Source organism: Ceratotherium simum, chromosome X, assembly GCF_057802395.1.
Source record: "Ceratotherium simum simum isolate JZ-2026a chromosome X, ASM5780239v1, whole genome shotgun sequence".
NCBI lineage: Eukaryota > Metazoa > Chordata > Mammalia > Perissodactyla > Rhinocerotidae > Ceratotherium > Ceratotherium simum.
The window spans coordinates 3,527,947-3,538,505 of NC_141940.1; the positions used below are offsets into that span (position 1 = coordinate 3,527,947).

Here is a 10,559-nt window from a genome sequence, read left to right on the forward strand (position 1 = left end):
TCCTTGAATCAAAAAACCAGATGAGAACACCCCATGAAAAGAACACTTGAGCCAAGCTCACTCACATAGCAGCAAATATTCTAAATAATTTAATAGCATGTTCAACATAGCAGTGAATTAAATGAAAAAAGAGGCTGTGTCTGAGGAATAAAAATATGATTTAACATTAGAAAATACTTTCAGTTATAATTCCCTGTGCAAATTAGAGGAGAAAAAACATTGATGATGTCAATGGGTACATAAAAAGCCTTTGAAAGAAATTCAACGCAAGTTCACGGTTAAAAAAAAAAAAGTAAACATTAGAATAGAACCTCAGTTTGCAAGTCTATAGCAAACACACTTAAATGTGAAATGTTAGAAGAATCCCCATTAAAGTCAGAGACAGATAACATGAAAATGTATGCTCTCTCATCTACTGTTCAAAACTGAGTCTGAGTCTTAAATAAACCCCCACCCTCTCCTTGTCAGCCCTGTGAGGCTCAAAGGTGTGGTCACCAGATGTGCTGCACCCCCATTTCCACCTTAGAGCATTCACCCCAGAACAGTGGGGACCTCACAAAGTCCAGGTGTTCTCAGGGAAGGGAAGGCCTTGGCCTAAAGGAGGAAGATTCACGTTAGCAGAGGAAAGAGTCGCAGGCCATGCCAAGGCTTAGGGTAAGAACTGAGGGGACACCACATATCACAACAGACAGAATACCAGCCCCACTTTGCCACTTCTCTCAGTCATGAGAGGAAGTGGAACATGGTAGCTGGCTGTGGTACCCCTCATCTCCTCCTTCAGCATCTCAGGAAGGTGAGATTTTGGTCAAAAGGAAAGTGGCCTCAGGTCGACAGAGGGAGTTGTCCCAGGCCCTGCAGGGTGTCAAAATGAAGACTGAGCGGACCGCCCATCCCAACACACATGGAACCCACAGAGTTTGGCCACCCCTTATTGTCCCTTGGTGCCTCCTGTTAGCCCCTGGACAGGTGTGGCCAGATGTGGGGACCCCTCACTACCTTCTGTTCAGTCTCAGGGGAGTGTGGTCTTTTTCTGAGAGTTTTGCATCAGGGCAGCAGAGGGGTAGGGCCCAGTGGATGCCAGGGGAAAGGTGAGGACCCTGAGTGAGCACAGAGGGGACCACCCACCCCAGAACAGTGGGGACCTCACAGAGTCCGGCCCGCCCCTCCTGTCAGCACTGGGGGCCCAGGGCTCTGCTTGCAGTCTGCGCCCTGAGGTGCCCCCTCGTTTCCTCTTACAGGGGCTCCAGGAAACCGCAGGTGAAGGCCTTGGTCTGAGGCTCATGTCCTCAGATCAGAGCAGAGGAGACCCAGGCAGCGCCAGGAGTCAAGGTGAGGTACACATCCTGAAGGTGTCCCCAGGGGCTCCACCATGCCAGAATGGAGGAGATCCCGCAGCGCCCGAGCCCACCCCACCCCACCATCATCCCCAGAAAAAAAAACTTTTAAAAAAAAGTAAAAAATTAATTTATAAATAATTATTTAATAATATTTTATTTATTTATTTATTTATTTATTTATTTATTTATTTATTTATTTATTTATTTATTTTTGTGAGGAAGATCAGCCCTGAGCTAACATCCATGCTCATCCTCCTCTTTTAGCTGAGGAAGACCGGCTCTGAGCTAACATCTATTGCCAATCCTCCTCCTTTATTTTTTCCCCCAAAGCCCCAGTAGATAGTTGTTTGTCATAGTTGCACATCCTTCTAGTTGCTGTATGTGGGATGCGGCCTCAGCATGGCCGGGGAAGCGGTGCGTCGGTGCGCACCCGGGATCCGAACCCGGGCCGCTAGTAGCAGAGCGCGTGCACTTAACCGCTAAGCCACGGGGCTGGCCCCAATAATATTTATAAACATTAAAAAAATTTGCTCTACAAAAGACCCTGTTAAGAGACTGATAACACAAGATACAGACTGAGAGAAAATATTTGCAAACCACGTACCCAATAAAGCACTAGCACTAGGACATATGATGAACTCTCAAAACTCAACAGTAAAAAAACCCCAAACAATGCAATTAGAAAACAGGTAAAAGGCATGAGCAGACATTTCACCAAAGAAGATGTACAGATGGCAAATAAGCACATGAAAAGATGTTCAACATCGTTAGCCATTAGGGAAATGCAAGTGAAAACCACAATGAGATATTACTGTACACCTAGCAGAATGGCTAAAATAAAAAATAGTGACAATAAATGCTGCTGAGGATGCAGAGAAACTGCATCACTCATACATTGCTGGTGGGGATATAAAATGTTACAGCCACTCTGTAAAACAGTTTGGCAGTTTCTTATAAAACTAAACATGCAACTACCATGTGACCCTTACATTCCTGGGCATTTCAGGAATGCCCTGGGTACAGAGAAGTGAAAACTTATTTTCACCCAGAGACTATACATGAACATTCAGAACAGTTTTATTCAAAAAAGCCCAACACCGGAAACAATCCAGATGTCCTTCATTGGGGTAACAGACAAACAAACTGTAGTACATACATACCATGGAACACTACTCAGCAATAAAAAGACATGAACTATTGATATATACAATGACCTGGATGAATCTTCAGAGAATAATACTGAGAGAAAACAAGCCAATCCCCAAAACTTACATACTATATGATTCAGTTTATATAATATTCTTGAAATGACAATATAGAAATGGAGAACAGATGAATGGTTACCAGGGTTTAAGGAGAGGGTGGAGGTAGGAGGGAAATGGATGTGTCCATAAGTGGGCAACACGAGAGATTTTTGAACTATGGAAATATTCTGTACCTTGACTGTGTCCATGTCGATATCCCAGTTGTGATGTTGTACTACTACAGTTTTACAATATAGTACCATTTTTAGGGGGAGCTGGCTAAAAGAGCTCTTTTTATTATTTCTTACCACTGCATCTGAGCCTACAATTATCTCAAAATTAAAAGTTTAATTTAAAAAATTGTCTGAAATTTATTGCCTGCACTGGGAGTGAACTACTCCCACTGCCCTGCCTTTGGGAGGCCACTACTTCACCTCAAGTTTCTTAACAAGAAAGTGGCCTAACCGGTGTTGGATTTGAGTGTCCAATCACCATTATTTTAGTGTTGGAGACTGCTGTCATTGACTTTACTAGCATGAGATTTTTGGTCATTTTGAGGACCTTCAGTTGCTTACAGCATAGGGTGGGGCACAACAAACATGACTACGAGGTAAGTGGCCTAGAGGTGATGGATTTGTCTGCCCTTTGTGGGGGGCACTGTCACCCACACACACTTCACTCACTCCATGTAGGTTCTTGCAATCTACACCTTGACATCCTGCCCTGCTCCCCCTAAAACACACACAGGCGGAAACATCAAGCCGTTTTCCTCCTTGCCTATGGGATAAAGTATAACTTTTTGTTGTTGCTGTTTGTCTTCAGTGCTCAGACCTCACTCACTACTTATCCTCCATGTCTGGCGAACTATGGCCCTTCTGGTTTGACCTCCAATCTTCCTCCTTTCTCATGCACCTACCTCTTCCCCTCCTTCCTCCTCCCCACATTCAGAGAGCTCATGAACACACACAAATTTTTTCAATAACTTGTTGATTTTATTTTAATCATCACTACTGGTGTACTCTGTAGGTGTAAGATTTGGCCTCTACACTGTTGGTCATTTCTCAAGGGCCAGACCTCAGAGACTTCTCAGATAATTCTGCGGTCTCTGGCCTTGCTCTGAAGTTACTGGCTGCTCAGGTAGTCACGTGAAGTGGTGGACTTCACGCTCTCAGAGCAGGGTCCTTCTCTGGCTCACTTTTATTCAGTTCATATTCAGCCTGTGATAGTGACCAAATAGTGTTGGTTTTCTAGCTTTCTTAAGTTTCCTTGAAAGGGTGGGAGTTTTTGGAGAGGCTTTTTTTCTTGAACGCCCTTGAAGGGGTCTTTTTACTCCCATGGTTGTCTTGGGCACCTGGAGTGACAACAGGGTGAGCAAAGAAGGACATTGGTTTTGGGGAAGATGATGAGGGATGGATGGGAGCAAGGGCTTCATGAGAGGGAGGGCAGGCTGAGGAGGTGGTCTGCCAGGCAAGAAGAGGAAAGGAGTCTTGTGGAGAGTGTTAATGGGGAAGAGGAGGGGGAGCTTGGGTGAGATCATCTCACCTTGACACTGTCTCTGTACCTGGGTTGACAGGGTATTTTCCTCTTCTTCCTCCTTTTGGTGCTTGGGATCAGTTGTTCCATGACTGTGCTAGAAACTTGTGGTTTCCTGGTCACCTTCGCCATGTCAAAATTATCCACTGATCTACCCCAGGCCACCTGACCTGCCTATATATACCCCTCCTCAGGATAATGAGGGGCCTTACCCTTAGGCTTTTATTGGTTAGCAAAGCTCTCCTCCAGTCACTGGTAGCCCTGGGGGAGGGGCTTAGACAGCACAAAGCACCATACTGATGTGTCTTTGGGTAGGGGGGATGCTGGGGAGGCCAAGATGTGGCTTAGATATCGCAAAGCACCATCCTAATACCTCCATAGGGGGTGGGGGAAGTGAGGAGGCCAAGATGTTCTGGTTGGAGAAAGGGGGCATTTCTTTAGCACCCCTAAAGAGTCTTCTCAAACTGACTGAGCACTGCACCTCACCACCTCATGTTCAATTCTGGTGGGTTACATGACAGGGAGAGGGTGTTTCCTCCAAACATTTCCCCATGGCCGCCCATTTCAGTGGTTCATTCTGTTGTTTCTCACCCTTCACCATTAACCAGTTTTAGTATGTCTTACCTAAAATCCTTCTAAGGTAATGTGGATATATTTAAGTTTCTGTGGAGATGTGAACCATCCAACTTCCCTCCTAAAAATTTCTTATGCACCTAGAACACCACTCACTTCTTGGCTACTGCTAGGGAAATTTTCCATCACACTTCATTTTCCCAGTGTCCACTTGGCTCTCTTCAGTTTTCTGTTTTCAATATTGAAATCACTGCCTTCGGGGTGTCTTCAGTGAACAGATTTGCTCAACTGGGTATCTTAGTCTTGTTTGAAAATCGGGGTGGGGGGTGGGGTGGGGGTCGCGTTCATCTCGGTAGGGATAGTACTCAGACTTGGGTTTTAACACTGTAGGAAGATGAGGCAGGTATTTACCTTCCATAAGTTGGTCTTCATGTTTGCATGTAGGAAACGGTATTCTCCGGGTCCCCAAACTGCTCAGGGAGCTCAGAGAGTCAGAGTCCTGGTCTGACGGATGCAGACTGAGGCCCAGAGAAAGCAGGGGGCCCAGGCCAGGCCAGAGACAAAGTGGGGAGCAGAGGGCTGGCCGAGGGACGCCCCACACACCGTCTCTGCCCCTGCCATCAGCTATGGGAGACCCCTGGCCATGGCGTCCGAATGTGACGTCCACTGGCTTCCGCCTCCGAGGTCTGAGGGAGCCGAGGGCCTCACGGTGGGAGGCCGGATCCGGGGCGGCAGAGGGAAGGAGCCCAGGCCCGGCCAGGCGTCCAGGTAGCCCCGGGAGGGAGGACTCCGGGCCCCATGGCGTCCAGGTCTGCCCCTGCCATCATCCCTGAGGGACCCCGGGGGATGGGGAGGGGCAGGGTGGTCAGGCGGAGACCCCCGGCCCCACCTCGTCCTCAGAGGAGCCTGCTGGGGAGTCCTGGGTCTGCGGGGAGCGGCCTCAGGGGGCAGAGGCCGGGGCCCAGGCCCTGCTGGGAGCTCAGGAGAGGAGCAGAGGGAGGGCCGAGGAGCCCCAGGCAATCCCTGTCGGCCCCTGCCGTCAGCCCTGGGCGTCCCCGTGCTTAGTGGCCTGAGGTGACCTCCACAGACTTCCCCCAGGGCTCTCCGGCCAGTGAGGGCCTCGGATCCACAGAGGGAGGATCCCAGGACCTGCCAGGGCTCAAGGGGAGGAGCCTGAGGGAGGGCAGGGGGGCCACCACAGAAACACTCCCCTACCATCTGCTCCGGGGTGTGGATTGATTCCCCCTCACTTCCTCTTCCCGTGTCTTCGGGAGACGAGGCCTTTGCCTAAGGAAGGTGGCTTCAGGTCAACAGAGAGAGTTGTCTCAGGCCCTGAGGGTGTCAAGGTAAAGACTGAGCAGACCACCCATCCCAGGACACATGGAACCCACAGAGTTTGGCCGCCCCTTATTGTCCCTTGGTGCCTCCTGTTAGCCCTTGGGCAGGTGTGGCCTGATGTGGGGCCCCCTCACTTCCTTCTGTGCAGTCTGAGGGATGTGTGGTCTTGATCTGAGAGTTTTGTCTCAGGACAGCAGAGGGGTGGGGCCCAGGGGCTGCCAGGGGAAAGGTGAGGACCCTGAGTGAGCACGCAGGGGACCACACTCCCCAGAACAGTGGGGACCTCACAGAGTCCGGCCCGCCACTCCTGTCAGCACTGGGGGCCCAGGACTCTGCTTGCAGTCTGCACCCTGACGTGCTCCCTTGTTTCCTCTTACAGGAGCTCCAGGAACCCACAGGTGAAGGCCTTGCTCTGAGGCTCGTGTTCTCAGGTCACAGAGCAGAGGAGGCCCAGGCAGTGCCAGGAGTCAAGGTGAGGTACACACCTGAGCGTGTACCCAGGGCTCCGCCATGCCAGAACTGAGAAGACCCGCAGTGCCCAAGCCCAGCCCACCCCACTGTCGTGCCCAGAACCTCGGGCTGTGATGGGTGCACCCTGAGAACCCGCCTCACTTCCTCCTTCAGGTTCTTAGGTCACAGGCCGCCCAGGAGGACAGAGCCCTCCTAAACTGAGAGCACCCCTAAGAGGAGACCTGTAAGTCGCCTTTGTCAGAGCCACCAAGGCTGCGTTTCTCAGCTGAGGGCACTCACACTCCCTCTCTCCCACAGGCCCGTGGGTCCCCATTGGTCACCTCTTGCCCACGTTTCTGCCGGCTGCTGGACACGTGTCGTCATGCCTCTAGGTCAGATGAGTGAGCTCTGCAAGCGTTAGGAAGACCATCAGGACCCAAGAGAGGCCTAGGGCCTGGTGGATGCACAGCTGTCCGGGGCTGAGGAGGAGGAGGCCACATCCCTCTCCTCCTCCCCCTCTGTCCTGTTCCTGGGCACCCTGGAGGAGGTGGCTGCTGCTGTGACCCCAAGTCCTCCCCAGAGCCCTCAGAGTGCCTGGCCCTCCCCCACTACCATGGCAGCCGCTCCATGGAGCCAATCCGAACACGATGGCTCCAGCAACCAAGATGAAGAGGGGCCAAGTACCTGGGAGGACCTGGAAGATGTCAGTGTTCGCTCCAAGACGCACTACATTTGAAGATCGCTGATCTGGTGGGGTTCCTGCTCCTCCGGTATTGCACAAAGGAGGCGACCACAAAGGCGGAAATGCTGAATCTGGTCATCAGAGATTACCAGGACCACTTCCTGTGATCTTCAGCTGAGTCTCTGAGTGCATGCAGCTGGTCTTTGGCGTTGGCGTGAAGGAAGTGGACCCCAGCGACCACTCCTACATCCTGGTCACCACCCTGGGCCTCACATACGATGGGATGCTGAGCAGTGAGCAGAGCATGCCCAAGACCGGCCTCCTGGTGCTGCTCCTGGACGTGATCCTCCTGGAGGGCGACTGCGCCCCTGAGGAGGACATCTGGGAAGCGCTGAGTGTCATGGGGGTGTGTGCCGGGACGGAGCACTTCATCTATGGGGAGCCCAGGGAGCTCCTCACCAAAGTTTGGGTGCGAGAACCATACGTGGCATACCGGCAGGTGCCCGACAGCAATCCTGCATGCTACAAGTTCCTTTGGGGTCCCAGGGCCCACACTGAAACCAGCAAGATGAAAGTCCTGGAGTATTTGCTCAGGGTGGGTAGCAGGGATCCAGGTTCCTTCCTCACGTGTGCGAAAGAGGCTGTGGCGATGAGGAAGAGGGGCCTGAGCCAGAGTTGCAACCAGGCTCAGTGCAGGCCCACATCCAGCAGCTTCTCCTGCCAGGAATGAAGTGAGGCCACTTCTTCACTGTGTGTTTGAAGGGAGAGCAGTCAGTGTCCTAAGTAGTGGACGGCCAGGGCGAGGTGAGGAGACACAGTGCATAGCATCTTTGGGATCCTGTTCTCTATGATTGATCTTGGAGATGGATCTTGGTTTCTTTTAGGAGTTTTTCAAATGCTGTTCCTTGTAGTAGAAGGTTTAATTAGCTTCAGCATCTAAGTTTGGGAATAGCGTTGACCACATATGAATTTGTACTTATCCAGTCCAAGAGGAAGAGTTTTGCTATTTTGTAAAAGACATTGGGACACCGTCCATTGTAGTCTGTGATCTGAACTAGGTGACATGGCACTGGAACAGGAATTTCCTTGGAAATGTGAAAGAAATTAGCAGTCAAATTGATGGGGTCAGGAAATAGAGAAAGAAATGTAGAAGGTACTTAATTCTTGGCTTCTTATCCCTTCTCTTCTGTCATTCTATCAAGCTAAAAGATATACGTATACACGGATTTGCTTGGGTTATTCAAGAAAGTCAGACAAATTTCATTTGAGTAAATGAGACCCCTGCTCACTGGCTCGTTTCTTCCTCAGACTTTTGCTGAGCCTCTGCTCTCTGGAAGGCCTGTGTTAGTAGTGGGGAAAGGAGGGTATGGAGGATGCCCCCCACCCACAGAATGAGAGTCTAGGAGCCCCAGTCCTAGAAGGAAGGTGGTGAAGTGTCCCCTCAAGAACAAGTCAAACAAGGTGAGCAGTGGTGCGGTCCCAGGCAGAGCACTCAAGTATAAATGCCCCTAGCCAGGGCAGTGTGTATCTTAGGGCTGAGAAGAAAATCTGAAGTGGAAAATTGCTCAGAAAAATTTCTTACGGATCACGGATAAACCGGAGATAAATCTCCCCCTCAGTTGGAAGGGAAGGTATCCTGGGCCCTTGTCACACTGCAGTTGAACAACAGTGAAGAATGAGTTGTTTTATGTCCATCATCTGCAAGGATTTCCTGAGAAATACGGTCACAGTCCTTTGAAGTGATGCCCAGAAGTCAGTGGCCTGGCACTCCTTTCCCAGGCTTGGGAGACCCGGAACCCATAGCATAAATTAGGTGTTAACCTTAATTGAGATTAATTTGCTCAACCTTAATTGAGATTAATTTGCTCAATTGTATCAAGGGCTAGATTTTTGGTGGGGGTGAAATGAATGGATGGTCTGGATGACCATGGTCTGGATGAAGAGCAGCTTGGAGGGAGGGAAGGAGTTGGTCCTTGATTCTGTTTCTAGGAGCTTAGTGTTCCATCCAGCTGGGAAGATTCCCACATACCCGAATTTTCACATATATCCCCTAATTGGGAAGATTTAATGAGTTTTATTTATGAAACATGCTTTTTAGCCTATTGCATATTCCATGTCCTATTGAGCTGCATATTCTCTAATATGACCTGGATAACAAACAAACAAAATCCCGGAGGAGAGAGTGGAAGGTCTGGGATCAAAACAATCCTAGCAATAACTGTGAGTCCTCAAACTTCCCATACACACCAGGCACTGTGCCAGTTCCTTTCCGTACATCACATACACTCCTGCAGGCCTACAAGGCAGGGCTCACCAACCCACTTCCTTCACAGAGGGAGAGCCCAAGGCTCCGAGGGCTTGCTAATTTTCCCAGCATCACATGGCTACTAAGTGACAGGGCAGAGACTAGAAACTGGTCTGGATTCATCTAGAGCCCACGCTGCTCCCACCCATCGCAGCTGGGGCCAACCTTCTGACTTCGTCATTCATTTCTCTTCTCAGTACTACGTGATGTCTCTCAGGTGACAAAATCAGGACCCTGAGGCCCAGGGAGTGAAAGCAGGCCCAAGGAAGGAAGACAACAATGAGAATCAAATACAATTTGGGGATGGTCGGAGGCTTGTTGAGAGCTGACTCCTCGAGGTGTCGCCATTTCTGTCCAGTCCCAGCTCTTTCCTGCATGACAGCACCCTTCCCATGGTCTTCCCCCATGTGCCCTCCTGCCCAACTCTGGACCCTCATCAGCTAACAGGGTCTTCCCTGCTGCCTCCTCTGAAGGCTGCACAGAACCTCCTGCCCTCCCCACTGACACAGAACCTTCCTACTCCCTGCAGAGGTCCCCCTCGATCCCGTCAGAGAGCCACAGCCCTTTTCATGAAAAAGGTTACTTTGGACTGTGATGTTTGGACACCTGTCTTCAACACACTCGCTGTTTTCCAAATGGGCTGTGAGTAATCTGATTGCACCTGTAATCTACTGGGACCTGGGATCCAACCCTGAAGTTACATAGAGGATTTGTGAAGCCACCCTGGTGTTCGCAGTAGGACTTTAATGGGCTCATTTGATGGTGGGAACTGAATACATACACAGGTGAAAGAGCTGATTTAGGTGGTCAGAAATTAACTCCTCGTCACAAGCTGTGGAGGAGGAGCAAACATCCACTGAAGCCGAATTCCTACAAACCCTAGGATCCTCCTAGGAAGTGAGAAATGGTTCCCTGGTGGACATGTTAGGTCAAATTTAAAAAGAAAAAATAACCATTCTCCCACTGTCCTTCTCTGGTACCTGCCCCACAGGAAGGTCCTGGGTTTCAGTGAGCCTAAGGGCACCTGTGCAGGTGTTCAGAGAAGTTCAGTCATGTGGACGGTAGTGGAGACTCACAGGTTAGGATTTAACCCATGC

General features: G+C 50.2%; 1 pseudogene; it reads left to right on the top strand.

Moving 5' to 3' along the window:
• Nucleotides 1–5,330: 5,330 nt before the first annotated feature.
• LOC147911706 (melanoma-associated antigen 8-like) lies at nt 5,331–7,887 on the top strand (annotated as a pseudogene).
• Nucleotides 7,888–10,559: the final 2,672 nt, after the last annotated feature.